The sequence below is a fragment of the Lissotriton vulgaris genome, chromosome 9 (assembly GCF_964263255.1).
Source record: "Lissotriton vulgaris chromosome 9, aLisVul1.2, whole genome shotgun sequence".
Classification (NCBI taxonomy): Eukaryota; Metazoa; Chordata; class Amphibia; order Caudata; family Salamandridae; genus Lissotriton; species Lissotriton vulgaris.
Window position 1 is genome coordinate 627,644,573 of NC_141697.1, and position 12,417 is coordinate 627,656,989.

A 12,417-nucleotide genomic window follows, 5' to 3' on the forward strand; every position below is an offset into this window, starting at 1 on the left:
ACTCTAGTCTGCAATTTAATCAGATTTTTGAGCGAGCAAAAGTTATCAAGTGTTGTTTGCTCTAGCTGATCCAATCTTGCCCCCAATCCCTCAACTGTACTTAACAGGGGGGCTAAAAGGCTAGTGAGCTTTTTAATAATAATGTTGGAGTAGTCAGGGACTGCCATACTCGGTGTATTACTATTAGGGTTTGGGAAGCAGCACCCCTCTTCAAGTGTTGGGCTTGGGAAGTTCCCCTCTATTGATACATCCTCTGTGGCGGGGGTTGGAAGGGAATGTGATCTTTGCCCCTGCCCTCTGCGTTCTTGCTTCTTGGAGCGTTTAGAAAGGGTGACATACTTCCCCTTCCGACAGCAACCACCCCTCTTCCCCTTTTCGTGTGCGGGCAGGGCCAAGGGTCTGGCGGGCTCAACTACTTCCTCCACAATATCCTGGTTAATTGGAGAGGGTATCACGCTGGTGGTCGGAGGCTGCGTTCCGTTTGGGGGCTAGACCCCGGACTCCTCAAAAACCTCCTCAGCCTCGTAGACCTCCGGCCCCGGCAGTAACACTGCCAGTTTCTCAAGCCTATCGACGCTGTCCCCTATTGCTGAGATCCGGGACTTCTGAGGATTACCCGCTGTTGGGGGACGTGGAACGTTATTAGGAGACGGGGACATTGCCAGGGCCACGGCCCCTAGGGAAGAGCGCCTAGTGGGGAGATATACATCAGAAAGGCGTTTTTCAGTCATCACTATTTCTTTTTCAATTACCGCCGCTACTCTGGTAATAAAACGGTCCATGGTGCCGATCATGGTAGGCGCGGTAGGGCCAGCACCACCTCCCTCACTCCACAGAGACTTTCCTGACCTGGTAGACATCGCAGGGTTGTTTTCTCTCAAGTATGGTCTCAATAGTCACACTATCAGCACGCTAGCGGAAAGGGACGTGGCCTAGCCCAGCCTTGCCAGCCCCAGACTGCCCGCCCTTTGCTCGAGCTTCGCTTGGCGTCTCGCTCGCGTCCCGCTGAGCGTCCTGCGCGTTGTTAATAAGGGGCGTTGCAGGCAGGTGGGCGTGTCTGTCAGGGGGTGCGGCCGTGCACACCTGTGCAGAGCAGGGACTCCTGGTCTTGCGAGTCCCTGCTGGCGTGCTCCCTCTGGCGCCTCGAAGTACCTCCTCCTCCTCCTCCGGAGATCCGCTTGGAAGTCAGCTGTCAGCCGCCCCTCACCGTGGGCTGCGCAGCGGCACCCGCGGAGCGGGTGCTGCAAGTTGTGATCTCGGCATCAGCAGCCCGGTGGATCCCGATCCGGGCGAGGGCAGGCTCCTCCAACTTGAAGGTCAGGTCAGTGGCGGCGTTTGTAGGGACCCGCAGGCAGCACCTCCCTCGGCAACAATTAAGCAGTTCAAAGTGTCCCCACACATATTCATATTCATACTTACATATTCACAGTGTTTTCTGTCACAGCACGGTTAATTCAATTCAATTAAAACTTTATTTCGCATTTAGAAGCAATTGCATAAAAAGTTCAGACAAAAATATACAGGCATATCAATAAATTACCTCAAAGAGCTTGTGTCTTAAAAGAAAATTATTATTCACAACGTCCTTAAAAAACAACATATATATATGTTATCCTAATTCATCTGTATCTTAATATATTTAAAATTATTCGTACTGTGCATATTGTGAATGATTAAACATTTAGTCAGAGCTTTACTAATCTACGAGTTTTGAGCACAATAAATCTTTTCCTCTCTGTTTCATAAAAATGGCATGAATACAGTATGTGTACAATTGATTGTTTGGATTGGGCATCACATGGACATCTCCTAGTTGGGTCTCAGAAAACACGTTCGCTGGATGTCCCAGCACTGACGTTACATATCCCAGTCTGAACCTTATTAGAAGTAAACAGTGATGATTATTAGTCACACAGCCAAGATATGAAGATAGTCCATGCACTAAAGAAGGTCTCTTATCATGAGCAGTTACCGTGGCTTTGTCTTTATATCTTTTGTGCATTTCTCTAGGAAAAGATTTATTCATTTTGCTTTTGAAAAAGTTTTGCATTGCCGTGGATGGTCATGCAGTGCCCCAAACCCCAAAGATTCCAGGGTACATCTTATATTATTTAGCCACGTTATTTTGTGCCCATACGCCATTTTCATCACGTCATTTATAATGCATCGATTTATCTGTACAGTCTTCCGTTTTCAGATTGGCAGTCAAAGTAACAGAGGGGCCAATTTAATTGTATCTGAAATATGGTGCAAGCCTAATTCTTTGTCTGTGATTACATTATTGCATGCCTTGGAAACAGACAGTAACCTTTTAGTGAACCCGTCCTCTATTTTTTGGAGGGTATCCTCGTTGGATATACCCCATACCCACGACGGAGAAGGTACCATAGTGCCTATAGAATTGAATACTAATGTGAGTAAAGGGACCCAGAAAGTTCCATTCTTCAGAAATATAAATTCAGGTACCCCATCCGGTCCTGCTGCCTTTAAAGATGAAGCTTGCGACAATGCACACTCTATCGCGTCCAAATCAAAAACTAAGGGGAAGGTACATTTTATCCTGTGCGGACATTCTGCAAAGATGCTTGTGTTCGGCTTTTGGAAGATTTTTTGGAGGTGATCTATCCATGTATTTTCGCCTATGCATAAGTCTGTGGATGGACCACCTACTTCTTGAAGAAATTGTGCGTTGACCACTTCCCAAAAAGATTTTGAATCAATATCATTAGCTGCTAACCTTAATTTTTCCCTTGCTTCAGATCTTAATTTTTTTTTCTCAATTTTTTGTCGCGCTTTTATAATTCGCTCTCAGGTTTTTAATTTACTATGTATCCCTTGGTTTAGCTTTTAGCGAGTGGAGAAGGTTGGCAGAAGTTTTTGAGCGGATGTTATCAAACCAGCGATATTGCAGCTGGTTGCCTGTACCCAATTGGCAAGTTAGTTGCTGCTTAATGCTTCCAAGATCTTCAGAAATGCTGCTACTACTTGCGGTTTATTTCTTCGATGGTTTAAACAAAAGTGACCTTTCTTATAATTCGCCTGTATCAATCGAGAGAAGAGCAGCCCCTCATCAATCTTACTCCATTTATGGGAGTAACCATTTCGTCTAGCTATGACTGGGCTAGGGGCTTTTATACTCTGTTTAGTTTTACTCTGCTCTATCCAGGGGAGCATTAGGGAGATATTGGCATGGGCGCTACATTCTGTCATCCTTACATTTACTTCTGCTCAATGAATCTTATTGTTACTACATGTTATTATATGAACTATCACAAAAGTAGTCTTCCCCTATAAAAAGTCTGGATTATTTGACCGGTGTTGTGGGTTGTTTATGTTCCAATCTCCAATTGCCATACCATCAAAATATTGTTCAGAGCGTTTCCATAGGTGGTATGCGTGAAGTGATCATTTAAGCCCACATTTTGTGAGATTTGATGACACATGCGGAAATCACTGTTCAAGCATTTTACTGTATTAGCCCGCCCATATAAGATAAAGCGGTTTTACTTCCATGGGTATTATGGTCTCTCATGTTTCTTCAAAGTCCCTAACCACTTCTTGTGGGGTTGCAAAGTTGTTATTGTAGTAATTAATTATCAGCCAACTTAGGTTCTGATTGCTATCTAGTATAATAATGTGAACAAATGGTGATTCATTTATAAAGTGTACTACTCTGAATGAGATAGTATTATATATAAATGTCAGCAAGCACCTTTTTGCTCTTCCTTTCGCTGATGGGATGGCCGGGGTATTAAAGCATTGATAACCATTGATACAAATGTGGTCCACTTTCTATGTCTTTGCAATTATATTGTATCACTCCTTAATGTCTTTTTTATTTTTTTTATTTTTGTTGCCTGCTATATTCCAGGAAAGCATGGTGTGGTAACTATTAGTTTGTGATCTGGCTCTTGCCGACTCAGTACTAGATGTCAAAGCCTGGGGGATAGCATGTGTAGCTATCAAGGGAGAATTATCTACATTGGGTGGTTGAACAGTTGCTGCGCCCCCCATGACTGCGATTGAATTTGCCAACACTGGGGTTTTTGAAGGTGCTTCATCCCTTTTACTCTCTTCCTAGTCATTGTTGATTTCAGGTATCACACTTAGGGGTAGTCAATCCCAGGCATTTAGATCTGTTAAATGTGCGTATCTATTGTTAAAAGACCAGTTGTCCCCCCCCCCGTTGATGGGTAAGCCCTTTCATAGTTCACCTGTGAAGAAGCCCTAAGTGTGGGGGGTCTATGTGAGAACCATGGCTTGCAAAAGAAGCCCAGTGGGACGGCATAGATCTGTGACTTTGTCACAACAATCAATTAATTCTTTATTCGGATACAAATAATATCCATAAAAGTACAAGATAAAACCGGCACAATGCATACATAGTTAGTAATTAAAAATCAATAAGTGCAGTAGACATGTTATTCTGTGGACACAGAATTATATACATAGTACAAGAATATATTCTGCAAAACGGACATAAGCCTACAATTTAGATGTTAGTTCAAAGATAATATAAAATATACTATTAAAAAATGTAACAACATGAAGTATTAAAATGTGGACACTCTGACACATAAAAGCAATGAAATTAATAAAAATATGTGTTAATAAATACGTAGTATTAATTAAGTCAAATGCCTGGCGTGCACCAAAAACTGGCTATTCTGTGTTCATAGAAGCACAAGAACCGACAGCCAGTTTCAAGAACGCACTAACACGAAAAATTAAATGTTCCCCATTGACCATAACAATCTCCCTGTATGCTTCCCTAAAGTCAGTAATAGCATGAGCCTTAAAAAAGGGGATCAGCAGCTGCTCACTATATATTTTATAAAAATCACAGAAAAATAAAAAGTGTAACATGGATTGGCTGCCACGATTTCCACAAGAACAATGCATTTGCTCAAGATTGGTATTAAAACCTAGGGGAAAGCAGAGTAAATATTTTAAAGTACCAGCCCTAAGACGAAAAAGCAGGCTTCGTTCCCAGCGGTTGGTTGCCTTCAAGAGATAGCTAGCTGGTAATTTTGTGGGGGGGCCATCTGTGCATACCATAGTTATATACCGGGCAACTGAGGGTTTCAAAATTTCTTGCTCATGTCTCCGGTTGGCGTAGTAAGCATACAGGGCCCCCTGGGTAATTTTTTTGTTGGTGCCTGTCATATTTCCTGGGTCTGTAAAAATGTGTAGCAGAATTTCAATGCTCAGGCTAGCCATAACGGCTGCAACCAGGGTATATCTCCGCCCTTATGATGTCTCTAGTCAATGTGGCTGCTGGATTTTGCCACACTTTCATCCAGAAGATCACTGGGCGGGTCCTAATGTAATCCTCAATAAATGGTAAGTTTAACTCATGATGGCAAACAAAAGAGGAAGAACTGATCAGTGGCCCCAAAACTCTCAGACAAAATCTATTTTCTTCTACCTGGATGTTATTACAATTTGCGTAGCCCCAAATTTCTGCTCCATATGTTGCGGTTAGTAGGCACTGAGTTTTGTATATTTTCAAAAGGGGTAGCACTACCTCGGTTCTTCTCGGTTGGGGGAGAGACAGACTCAAGTTGACGGCTTTTATATATTTTCTCCTGCTGTGTGCCAAATGGGCAACCCAGGAACCGCTATCTGTGTATACCAAGCCCAAGTATGGGAAAGTGCATGTGTATAACAGTTTTTCAGAGCCAGAATTGATTACATTTACAGAATATTTTTTGGGGCCACAATTCATTAAAAATGTTTTTTTTTACATTTGCGCAAAGGTCCAACTTATTCATAAAATCCACAAAACCCCAACTAAAGTGCGCAGTGCATTGGGAGTGCGGCCCATCAGGACCGCATCATCTGCGTACAGTAAGACGGGGAGCATTTTTCCATTAATCAGAGGGACATCCTTAGTCAGTTTGGACATATCGTTGTTCAGCTCGTTGGTGTATAAAATGAAAAGCCGAGGGGTCAGCTCACATCCCTGCCTGACCCCCCTGCTGATCATGGTGTTCCCTGATACTGCTCCGTCCCTGCTGATCCTCACCTTAGCTCCCAGGTCCTTATGTAAATAGGCCAAAAAAATTACTAGAGCCTCGTCCAGCCAATAATTTAAGAGACATTGCCAAAGACGAAATCTGTTTACAAAATCGAATGCTGAGGTAAGATCCATAAAGGCCAGGTAGATTGGGGACTGATGAGCTATGGTATATTTACCAATTATCACGTTTAAGTTAAGGCATTGCTCGACAGTGCCCAATAGTAGCCCTAATATTTCCTCTACAACAAATGCATTATTACAATTCAGAACTACACAATCTCCCTCAATTTCTTTTTTAGAGTTTCCTACCCACGAAATACTTCTTGCCATGATTAGATGATCATAAACAGATGGTGGTGGTAGTCTTACAATCTTTCTTAGCCAATGTCTCGATTTGTCCATCAGATGAGTAGTTGTTTCCTGTTGGACTTGTGTAAGGATCGGGACATTTACTAAAATTGTCACGTAAGGTCATGCGGCAGGTGTTACACTTAGGGCTCCCTTACTATTTAAGATCCCTGTTTTGTGCCTTTCGTGAGAGCTATTTGAATCAGCTGGTGGTGGTATCCTCTCCCTCAATGGGCCCCTTATATAGCTCTTATCCACCCCCAGGTTGTCGAATTCCCTGGTCTCTACGATCTCTTCTCTCTCAGCTTGAGGGGGCTGTGCATAGTCCGGGATCTTGACACCATGATCTCCTGATTTCCTCTGTAGATTTGGTTAGCCCAGTGTTCTGTATTCCTATAGGTTGCAAAGTGTTGAAGTGAACATTTCTGAGTGGTTGTACAAGTGTTTTGGTGCTATCTGTGAGCATCCCACCCTTTGTTGTATTATCAGTCGTTAAAGTTTGAGCAATTCTTCTGTTGCAGTTAAGCGTGACAGTATGGGGTGTAGCAAGGCTGTCAGTTTCTCCCCCATAGTCTCCTGAAAGGATCGCTGTGTCATTACAGCTGGCGCATTTAGCTGGTCACTGTTCTCATCTGCACAAACCTGGATTGAGTTCTGTGGCTCTGTGGAATCAGAGCTCTGCAGTGCATTTAACTAATAAAGGTTTCATAATGAACGTGCATTTCCTACTGATTAACTTAACTTGCATTTATTTTAGATGTAGTTACCTGAAGGTGAAATACTCACTGGCGGCTGCCTCGGAACAGGGGTGGTAGGATGGGGGAAGGGGGGTGAGAAAATATTACAAAACAAACGTACCTGTTGCCGTCACAGCAGCCACCGCCTCTCCTCCGTCCACAGAGTGGAAGCACCCATGCTCCCTGCCTCTCCCAGCCAATCACGATGCTGCAGCATCATGATTGGTCTGAGTGGCCAAACAGGCTGCTCAGGCAGTGCCTGGAAGCCTGTGCATGTGCTGCACAGCACTGTGCAACACAGCCCGGTGGAGAACATGCTAAGTGGGCATGACGGTTTGGCTGGCCAGCCAAACCGTCATGCACACTTAGGAAGTGCAAACCACTCCTCACTCTGCTGACGGCGGTGAGCCCAGCCCTGCCCCACCCGACCTGGCTCTGAATCCCGCAAAGAAAAATAAAATGATAATAACTCCTGTCATTATCATATTTTTTTTTTTTGCACTGCTTGCTGAGCAGTGGCGATGCTCCTCCGCCTTAGCGGAGGCGCCGCCACTGCTCCTGCGCCTTAGCGGAGGAGTCTCCACTGGAAAGATTGAAAATAGTTACAGATTATTTTCCTTTGATCCCATCCAGGGCTTTAAGTGGGCCGGGTCTGTCCGGGTCTGCGCACTGGCAGTTTTGTTTTGGGGTCCTCGAAACGGGTCTCTATTGGGCTCTATTTTCCCGGCTGGCAAAGGTAGTCCGTTCTTTATTTTTTTTTTTTCAGACCCGTTTCGAGGGCCCCCAAAAAAACTGCCGGTGCTCAGACTCTGCCTCTGCCCACTTAAAGCCCTGGCGGTTGCTGCTTGTTTAGGAAACCTGTCTGTGACATTTTGCACTACTGCAGTGAGAGCTCAGTTTCCTCACTCAGTAGTAGTCACAGCATGACGTCCACGGCACGACGGCATGACGTCATGCCAGGTGAGCTTTGTTGGAGGAAGGAAAATCCTTTAAGAGAGCCATTTTCTCTCAGGATTTCCCTTCTCTCCTCTCTTTCCAGCGCAGAAGCAACGTCATGGTGGTGCCAGCGTGGGACTTTTACCATCGCAGGAGCAACGTCGTGGTGGTGCCAGCGCAGGACTTTTACCATCGCAGGAGCAACGTCGTGGTGGTGCCAGCGCGGGACTTTTACCATCGCAGGAGCAACGTCGTGGTGGTGCCAGCGCGGGACTTTTACCATCGCAGGAGCAACGTCGTGGATGATGGTGCCTGAAGAGGCAGAGGCCCCCAGGCAGCCTGCTCCAGCACGACCTACCCGACCTTCACTTGATGAATTGCGCCGTGTTTAGAATTGGATAGGTCGCGGAAATTAGTTTCAACATTTTTCACCTGTGGAGCCCCATCCTTGATCGGTAAGTGCAGTGGGTTATCCCCACAGTTTGATTATAATCGTTTTTTTGTTTCAGCTTGCATAACGTGTAGATTCTAGTCACAATCTTGCATCTTTGTTTTTTATGTGTGTTTTGTTATTGACAGCCAAGTGCCTCCTGGCAAGGGACTGTACTCTGCAACGAATTGTTTTGTCACTTTTAGTTACTTGATGCTTATCTTTGACTCTGAGATGTATATTATCCAAAGGGTACATCGAAAAACTGTACAGTTTTAGTTGGGAGAAAGTCACGGGGGTTGGGGGATTAAAGGGACTGTACAGGTGGTTGGGGCCTGCATCTGGGCTGGAGAGGTGGGGATGGCCGGTGTCTGTGCTGGAGAGGTGGGGATGCCTGGTGTCTGTGCTGGAGAGGGTGGGGATGGCCGGTGTCTGTGCTGGAGAGGTGGGGAGGGCCTGTGTCTGTGCTGGAGGGGTGGGGAGGGCCTGTGTCTGTGCTGGAGGGGTGGTGGGGGCCTGTATCTGTGCTGTAGAGGTGGTGGGGGCCTGCATCAGTGCTGTAGAGGTGGTGGGGGCCTGCATCTGTGCTGTTGAGGTGGTGGGGGCCTGCATATGTGCTGTAGAGGTGGTGGGGGCCTGCCTCTGTGCTGGAGAGGTGGTGGGGGCCTGGATATGTGCGGGAGGGGGGATGGGGGCCTGTGTCTGTGCTGTAGAATTGGTGAGGGCCTGGATATGTATAGGAGAGGGGAGGGGGCCTGTGTCTGTGCTAGGGGGGTGGTGAGGGCCTGTGTCTGTACTGGAGAGGTGGTGAGGGCCTGTATCTGTGCTGTAGAGGTGGTGAGGGCCTGTATCTGTGCTGTATCGATGGCGTGGGCCTGTATCTGTGCTGGAGAGGTGGCGAGGGCCTGTATCTGTGCTGGAGAGGTGGGGAGGGCCTGTGTCTGTGCTGGAGGGGTGGGGAGGGCCTGTATCCGTGCTGTAGAGGTGGTGAGGGCCTGTATCTGTGCTGTAGAGGTGGCGAGGGCCTGTATTTGTGCTGTAGAGGTGGCGAGGGCCTGTATCTGTGCTGGAGAGGTGGGGAGGGCCTGTAGCTGTGCTGGAGAGGTGGGGAGGGCCTGTATCTGTGCTGGAGAGGTGGGGAGGGCCTGTGTCTGTGCTGGAGGGGTGGGGAGGGCCTGTATCCGTGCTGTAGAGGTGGTGAGGGCCTGTATCTGTGCTGGAGAGGTGGCAAGGGCCTGTATCTGTGCTGGAGAGGTGGGGAGGGCCTGTGTCTGTGCTGGAGGGGTGGGGAGGGCCTGTATCTGTGCTGTAGAGGTGGTGAGGGCCTGTATCTGTGCTGTAGAGGTGGCGAGGGCCTGTATCTGTGCTGTAGAGGTGGCGAGGGCCTGTGTCTGTGCTGTAGAGGTGGTGAGGGCCTGTATCTGTGCTGGAGAGGTGGCAAGGGCCTATGTCTGTGCTGGAGGGGTGGGGATGGCCGGTGTCTGTGCTGGAGAGGTGGGGAGGGCCTGCGTCTGTGCTGGAGGGGTGGGGAGGGCCTGTGTCTGTGCTGGAGGGGTGGTGGGGGCCTGTATCTGTGCTGTAGAGGTGGTGGGGGCCTGCATCAGTGCTGTAGAGGTGGTGGGGGCCTGCATCTGTGCTGTTGAGGTGGTGGGGGCCTGCATATGTGCTGTAGAGGTGGTGGGGGCCTGCCTCTGTGCTGGAGAGGTGGTGGGGGCCTGGATATGTGCGGGAGGGGGGATGGGGCCTGTGTCTGTGCTGTAGAATTGGTGAGGGCCTGGATATGTATAGGAGAGGGGAGGGGGGCCTGTGTCTGTGCTAGGGGGGTGGTGAGGGCCTGTGTCTGTACTGGAGAGGTGGTGAGGGCCTGTATCTGTGCTGTAGAGGTGGTGAGGGCCTGTATCTGTGCTGTATCGATGGCGTGGGCCTGTATCTGTGCTGGAGACGTGGCGAGGGCCTGTATCTGTGCTGGAGAGGTGGGGAGGGCCTGTGTCTGTGCTGGAGGGGTGGGGAGGGCCTGTATCCGTGCTGTAGAGGTGGTGAGGGCCTGTATCTGTGCTGTAGAGGTGGCGAGGGCCTGTATTTGTGCTGTAGAGGTGGCGAGGGCCTGTATCTGTGCTGGAGAGGTGGGGAGGGCCTGTAGCTGTGCTGGAGAGGTGGGGAGGGCCTGTATCTGTGCTGGAGAGGTGGGGAGGGCCTGTGTCTGTGCTGGAGGGGTGGGGAGGGCCTGTATCCGTGCTGTAGAGGTGGTGAGGGCCTGTATCTGTGCTGGAGAGGTGGCAAGGGCCTGTATCTGTGCTGGAGAGGTGGGGAGGGCCTGTGTCTGTGCTGGAGGGGTGGGGAGGGCCTGTATCTGTGCTGTAGAGGTGGTGAGGGCCTGTATCTGTGCTGTAGAGGTGGCGAGGGCCTGTATCTGTGCTGTAGAGGTGGCGAGGGCCTGTATCTGTGCTGGAGAGGTGGCGAGGGCTTGTATCTGTGCTGTAGAGGTGGTGAGGGCCTGTATCTGTGCTGTAGAGGTGGCGAGGGCCTGTATCTGTGCTGGAGAGGTGGGGAGGGCCTGTGTCTGTGCTGTAGAGGTGGTGAGGGCCTGTATCTGTGCTGGAGAGGTGGCAAGGGCCTATGTCTGTGCTGGAGGGGTGGGGAGGGCTTGCGTCTGTACTGGAGAACTAAGTAATGTTCTGATTTGTTACCTTTGCCTCAAATTGTAAAGCGCTCTGGTATCCTTCGGGATCAAGTTTGTGCTATTTAAAACTTTATACATTAATTTTTTTTTAAATCCTGTGAGCAGCAGTTCACCCTAACAGGGCCATATATCCTGCTCAGTTTATCAAGAGGGCAGCTCCCAGGCAGTTGGAGAGCTGAAGGCCATGCGCATCCATCATTGTTATTTTGCTGAGAGGGCACAGATAGCAGTCGGATTGCCCTGTAGTTTTTCGAATTTGATGTCCTCTCTGAGCCATGTCTGGCAGTAAAAGGGTTTTTTAGCATTGTACAAACTTCAGCAAAACTCAGAACTCAGATCAAGGTTTATGTTAGGCCAGAGATCCCCTGTATATTTTGCAAAGATTTATTAATGCTTACATTTAATGGCGCACCATTCCTGGCAACCCAGATGGTAATTAGGACGTTTTTGCTTTCCAGTCTGCCATTGGCATGGTTAGGTGTCTGCCTGTCTGAAGAGCCATGCTTGTTGGATAGCCATGTGTGCCTGTGACCTTCAAGTGCTTTGTGTACTCTGGGGATCAAGGGCAAGTAACCTGTCCTGTGAAAAGTAGGGAGCGATTTCTCCCCATATCTTGCCATATATGGTTGATCTTTCCTATATCCTTTAACCATCAAACGTTAGAGTGCTGCCACAAATTATGTTCTCTTTTGTAGAGCTGGTAGGCTTGCTAGTTAGCACCCCAAAGGCTTTCCATGATTCAGAGTAAGGTCCGATGACTATCGTGTAGTGAACATGCCCCTCTGAAAAAGACTGTTGCAGAAATTTCCGTAAATCCTTCAGCTTCGAGTTGGTAAGATATTAAAATGTGTACCACTGTTTTCACAACTGAAACTTTTTCTATTTTGTAAGAAATATGAAATGTCCATTCACTACACTTTCTGCTGGAGTGTTCTTGAGAGCCTGGCCTGGTTAAGGCGTTTTGTTCTGGTTCAGACTCCTGCCCACAGCAGCGTTCCACCATCATAGCTGAAGAAAGGAATGGATTTGCTGATGTTGCTTCAAGCGACATCTCCTTCCAAGGTGTTCTGGCTGCAGACCACCTGAGACACATCTTTAGGTTCTGAGGTGGTCGAGTTAATCCTATCCAGAGAGCTGTGGTGGATGCAATGTGGCAGATTGATGTCAGTGCCTCAGGATATTCATTATACTGTGCAGTGATATACAAATATACAAGGATGGCAATGCCTAGGAGTGTTCTTTATATTATGCAGTGAGGTAGGAA

At 47.9% G+C, this 12,417-nt stretch overlaps 1 protein-coding gene across 2 annotated transcripts in view; it reads left to right on the plus strand.

The window, feature by feature from the left end:
* The window catches only part of LOC147691989 (cytochrome P450 2G1-like), an 833,534-nt gene that overhangs the window by 130,933 nt on the left and 690,184 nt on the right, over positions 1 to 12,417 (plus strand). The window lies entirely within an intron of this gene.